This window comes from Oryctolagus cuniculus, chromosome 4 (genome assembly GCF_964237555.1).
Source record: "Oryctolagus cuniculus chromosome 4, mOryCun1.1, whole genome shotgun sequence".
Lineage (NCBI taxonomy): Eukaryota > Metazoa > Chordata > Mammalia > Lagomorpha > Leporidae > Oryctolagus > Oryctolagus cuniculus.
The window spans coordinates 129,645,597-129,651,921 of record NC_091435.1 but is presented as its reverse complement, the minus strand read 5'-3'; positions in this window follow the sequence as shown (position 1 = coordinate 129,651,921).

Genomic DNA, 6,325 nt, shown 5'->3' with positions numbered 1-6,325 from the left:
AGGCATAAGAGAGGGAGGAGAAAGAGGGGTGGAGGCATGAGCAGGAGGGTGGGCACAGTGAGAAGAATCACTATGTTCTTAAAATTATAATTATGAAATGTATGAAGCTTGTAACTGTAAAGCTACATAGTTTTGCATACATTCCTATGGACTTACTTCTAATGGTATAGTTTAAAAACTTGCCATGGGACCCCAAATCCCCTTAAGCTGGGTGGTAAAAATAGCATTTTAAGTGTGGAAGTGATCATATGGATAGGATTAAGTGTTAAAGTGATCAAATAAATAGGGTTAAGTATTTGGAATAATAGATCAAATTAAAGAAGAGCAAATTCTCCAACATGAGAAGCAGTCCATACAGCAGAGCCATAAGATGACAATCACTCTAAATAGCACTCTGACCTCAGAATCAGCCCTTAAGGCACTCTGGTCCAGTTGAAAAACCCATAAGAGCATTTCAGGCATGGAAAGACAAGACAGTGTGGCAAAAAAAAAAAAAAAAAATGTCCTACATGAAGGATCTCTGTGGGTGAGACCCCAGTGGAAAGGAGTGGTCATCAAAAAAGGATGTACTTTTCTCTGAAGGGAGGAGAGAACCTCCACTTTACTTATGGCCTTGTCTAAATACAAGGAGTTGGTGTATTCAAAAGGCTTCCATAGCCTAGTCAACTCATGTCAAGAGCCTCAGGTGATCACTGACATCATACATAAGAGTATTAATTGTTAAATTAACAATAGGAGTCACTTTGCACTAACTTCACACACAGGAGCTCTGTTCTCAAAGAGTTGTATTATGAAAGTTAATATTAAAACTTATTCTCAAAGATTTATTTCATTTTAGTGTGTTAAGTGGAGGATATTCTTACATCTCACAAGTTTTATATAAGCCTAAGTGCCCAACTCCACTACTTGCTCCCTTAAGTGCATCTTTAATTAATGATAAAATTTATTCTCAAAGAAAAAAAGTATATTATTGCAATAATTAAAAGAAAAATAAGAAAGGAAGAAAGAGGAAGGATGGGAACAGGGGAGGGAGGGAGAATGGAGTAGGAAGGGTCATTATGTTCTTAAAACTGTATGTATGAGATACATGAAATTTGTTTTATTTATATAAATAAAACATTTAATTTAAAATGAGATATTATAAAAACATTTGGTAAGCTGGGTGTGGCCCATTAATTATTACAAAGATACTAATATGAAATGTCAATAGGGGGAAAAGGGGAAGTGGTTCTTGGGAACTCTGTCTTACTACCTCACAGTTCTTTTTTGCTAACTTGGAAGTATTTTGAAATAAAATGTTAAAAAAAATTAATCTGCCTGTCTCATGCAATATGTTTTTCCCTTTTTAATACTATTAAAAATACTTGTAAAGATATTTCTTCCAAAAAAAAGTATACTGCTAGTTTGAGGACCATGCTTTGAGTAGCAAAACCTAGATGCTATATGCTCCAGGCTTCTATTGAGCAACTAAATGTAATTTATTTAATGTCAAAATAATGAATCATATTTTTGTGCCTCTGTGTTTTCCATAAAGGAAGTTCTTTTTGATGGGATATATATGAGCTGAAAGGTGAGAACTCTACTACATTTTCTATCTCTTCATGTGTTTTTCCTTCTTGTTGATATGTTTACGAAACCTGGCCATGGCCTTGGTGTGCACAGTTGTCCTGTGGTTCTTCCTGAATGAATGATATTTCTCATTGTATTTCCCATGGGCTCAGCATATTCCAGGACTTCCATTTCAGTTCAGATTTTCACATCATTTTCAAACTCTTCACTTTCTGTCTTGTTGTGAATTGGTACTTTGTGGTTTCCATAACCCTTTCAGTTACCAAAATAGTAGATTTAGAAAATATTAGAAGCACTTTCCATACAAATGTTTGTCAGAGGATTTTAATGCCTGAAAGTCTTTTGCACCCTCCACAAGTGAAAAGCGTAATGGCCTTGGACCTAGTCATCTGATGGAAATCTGGTGCTATATCTGTAAATTAGCATGTAAAATTCAATTTTACACATAATAAAATTTGACAACTAATTCTGGAGTATTCCAAAAGTATAAAATAAGGCAGCCTTTGTCATCCTTGTATACATAATGGAGCATACCACACTTCTAGTATTAATATTATATAAACCTCCTAATTTATAAATTTTGCAACTAGCACAATATGTAAAATTTTTTCAAATGTAAACATTGAACAAATAATTCTATTTTTATAGAATTTTGGGACATGTATTCCATTTTCAAAGATTGTAATCTCAAAAAAGAAAAAAGGCAGTAATTCTGAGATACTAAGTCTAAAATGCTGCTGCTGTGTATTTATCTTCTATGACACACATTTACTATGTAGATAACAACAGTTCTACTATTTTATTTTTCATTTTAATCATCCCCTGAGATAAGCAAAAATAATGAAAACTATGCTTTCCCTTCCAGAAATCAAATTCTTTGTAACTAGAAGATAGCAAGTGAAGTGTTACTTTGAGATAATATAATAATTCTGATAGAAAATACAAACTCATAAAATAGACTTAAATGCTTCTAAATTACCAAATCTCTTTGAAAATTAGATTCATTAATTTGCTGAGATAAGTGTGAATGAGTCAGCAGCAGTTGGATTTGATTTCTCCTAAATTGAATGCAGTTGACACAAAATGGAATCCTGCCTAGAATAATGCATTTAGAATTTTAATAATAATTTTTGGAACTGTGCCTAAGAATTAGGCATTTCCTTTAATGATCCCACGTGAAAAAGAAATTTACTGCCTGGTGATTCCAAAATTATAAACTTAATGTCATATGGGCCATAAGTTTGAAGAAATTAACTTGAAAGAAATGTTTGTATATTAATCAAGCAGCAGAACAAATAAAGGTTAAGCAAATTTTGTGAAAAAAATACTGTACCTTTTTTTTAAGCAGGTTATTTTTCATGAGTCATTTGGTTTCTTAAAGTCAGATTTTTAAATCCTTAACTTTAGTGTATATTCATTATATAAATGTGTTAAGAAAAAAACAAGGTCACCTTTCTTCCATTAATTCAGACAACTGTTATTTGTACTTTGATTAAAAACACCTTCTTGGAGCCAGCACTGTGGCATAGTGAGTAAAGCTGCCTCCTGCAGCACCGGCATCCCATATGGGTGCTGGTTTTAGTCCTGCTGCTCCACTTCTGATCAGCTCTCTGCTATGTCCTGGGAAAGCAGTAGAAGATGACCCAAGTCCTTGGGCCCCTGCACTGGTATGGGAGACCTTGGAAGAAGTTCCTGGCTGGCTTTGGATCAGTGCAGCCCTGGCCATTGTGGCCATCTGGGGAGTGAACCAGCGGCTGGAAGACCTCTCTCTCTCTCTCTGCCTCTCCTGCTCTGTGTAACTGTGACTTTCAAATAAGTAAATAAATCTTAAAAAAAGTTTCTTCTATATTTCCCATATACACTTATATCACTGAGATTCTGTAAAGATAGCTTTATTCAGATTATCTTGATTTAGCTTTATAGCTATTTATTTTTCATATTTATAATCACTTAAGATAGTTGATTTGTCTTTTGCTATACAACAATTGTTTGTTCCAAACAATTTTCTCTGCATATAATATCCATCTCTGTGTTTCCCAGACATAAAATAGCATGGAAATTTTTGGATTAAAAATATAGGTATTTTTCAGTATCTTGATAACAGGAATCATTTTTTCCAAAAAATATGGTATCAATTTATGTTCTTATTATCAGTGGAAATTCTTGAATAAAAACAGAACATATCTTTCAGTCACAGGTAAAATATTTTGTCTGATTTTAATTTTATGTATTTGCTTATAAATCTATTAAAATCTTAGTGTTTTAATTTTTATTTTCAAGAATTCTTATAATAAATGAACACTAGGTAATTTTTCTCTCTACTATTCTAAAAAATTCTCAGAGAATGGAACTTAACGCATTTTAAAAAAGATTATATTTATTTATTTATTTGAGAAGTAGAGTTATAGATAGAGGGAGAGACAGAAAAGTCTTCCATCTGCCGGTTCACTTCCCAAATGGCCACAATGGCTGGAGCTGGGCCAATCTAAAACCAGGAGCTAGGAGCTTCCTCTGGGTCTCCCATGTGGGTGTAGGGGCTAAAGCACTTGGGCCACCTTCCATTGCTTTCCCAGACCATAGCAGAGAGCTGGATTGGAAGATGAGCAGCTGGGACACAAACTGGTGCCTATGTGGTACAGTAAGCAGAGGCCCAGCTCTCTATGCCACAGCATCTGCCCTGGAATTTTACACTTTCATAGGTAGGTTGTGGAGGGATCAGTGAGGATTCCTTTATTTCCATTTATGTTGCCCCCTTTTCTTGTTTTCAACAATATTTTGCAGTTTTCAGAGAATAGGTATATATTTTGTTACATTTTATCTTCAGTGATTCATCATTTTTATGCTACTAAAATTGAAATTTGCTAGTGTATGGAGCTACAAGTGACTCCATGCAAGTGTGATTCTTACACATGCACAACCATAATGTAGTTTAATGTGATCTGAGCATCCTCTGGATTTTCTGTAAATTGAAAGCTTCACATTGTCTCTGCTCAGACTGTATGTGAGGTCGTGCTCTTTCATCAGAAGACCAAACTGGTTCATACCCTTTTTCATTGCTAGTTTTCACCAAGCGTCTTCTAGATCCATCACATCAATTGGAGTTGAAAATGGTGATATTCTAGTTGCATCATTTCTTTACTATTTGTTAACTGAATTGACTTTATGAAGAACCCCTTCTCATCTACTCTTATGTTATCCAGTGGAACAGTTCATATGGGAAAACTAGAAGAAATTCTTGAGTCCTTTCTTTTAAACAGCTTTAATTATAATAAACCACTGGTTTGAAGGTGACAAGTATATTAGTTGATTTTTTAAGCACTATTATGAATGAATTTGAAAATTTTTGATAGGCTTTGATCCATTCGCAATTTTTTACTGTCTTAAGGCTTTGACTGTTCCATATTTGGCCAAGTGAGAGCTGCTTTATATGGACTCTTCAGTCCTTCTGACATAGCTCTTGTGGTATTTGATGTCTTCTTTACTATCTGGTAAGACAAGATGCTCTAGACTACTAGCATTTTTTTTTTTTTTTTTGCTGATCCCAAGAAATCTGGGTTTCTTTCACTTTGAAATAACAATTCTTGATTATAGTCCAGATCATTTCTAGGCATTTTTAGTTGACAAAGCAAGAAAATTTTATGTGTGTATGCACACAGTGAGTTATATCTAAGTACACTGCAATATAATGACATATCCATATTCTATGCTGTCACAAGTGCTTTAAGAGTAGGTAAGGGGCAGGTATTTGACACAGCAGTTCAAACCATACTTGGAATGCATGAACTCCATATTAGAGTGCCTGGTTTGAGTCCCAGTTCCATTAAAGAAGCCCAAAATACTGCTAACGTGCACCTTGAGAAGCAGCAGTGATAATTAAAGCAGTTGGGTCCTTATTACCCCTGTGAGGGACACACATTGAGTTCCTGGCTCCGAGTTCTGATATCAGTCAGGTCATTGCAGGAGGTTTTCAGGCATTTGGAGAGTGAAACAGCAGTGAGAGCTAGCTAGCTCTCTCTTTTTCTGCCTCTCAAACAAATAAAATGAGAAAAAAAACCTGAGACATTAAACATATCTTTTTCTTTCTTTCAAATCTTCTTGGTGGTGAGGTTCCAAGATGGCAGAGTAGAGAGGGCGCTTGCTGCTGTATCCCAGGAGAAATTAGTTTAAAAAAAGTGGAGATAGTGTAGTCTCAGGGAAGAGTTAGGGAAAAAATGGCCAAAACTCTACCAAAATAAGAGAGACACAGTGGACTTATGTGGAGGGCATGGGTGCCCATGGCTTGGGACTCCAACAGCCATGAGCCTATGCACCAGTGCTGGCAAGTGAGGTGAGACCAGACCACAGCAGCCCAAGCCACTGATGAAAAAGCAGCAGGAAGAGCCAAGGGGGAACGAGGCTTGAAGCCCCATGGCGGGAAAGTGCATCAGCCAAACTAAGGAAAAAAAAGACAAGGTGCTCACTTCGGCAGCACATATACTTAAAAAAAAAAAAGACAGGATGGACACATTTATTTCTCACTGATTAATTTACAAAGCTGTGACAAGCTGATAGAGCAGGCACCATTTTGGAGATACGTAACAGCTGTGCCAGCTGGTGTTTGTGCCCGGCAAACATCCAAGCAGAGAGTCCAGACTATGGTGGGGAGAAATAACAGGGGGCTAGGAGCTTGTGACTGTTTAAAGCTTCTGAACTGGGAATGTGAAAAAAAATGAGGTTGTGTGGGAGGAATCATGATATGGCTGGGACTTTGAGCAGT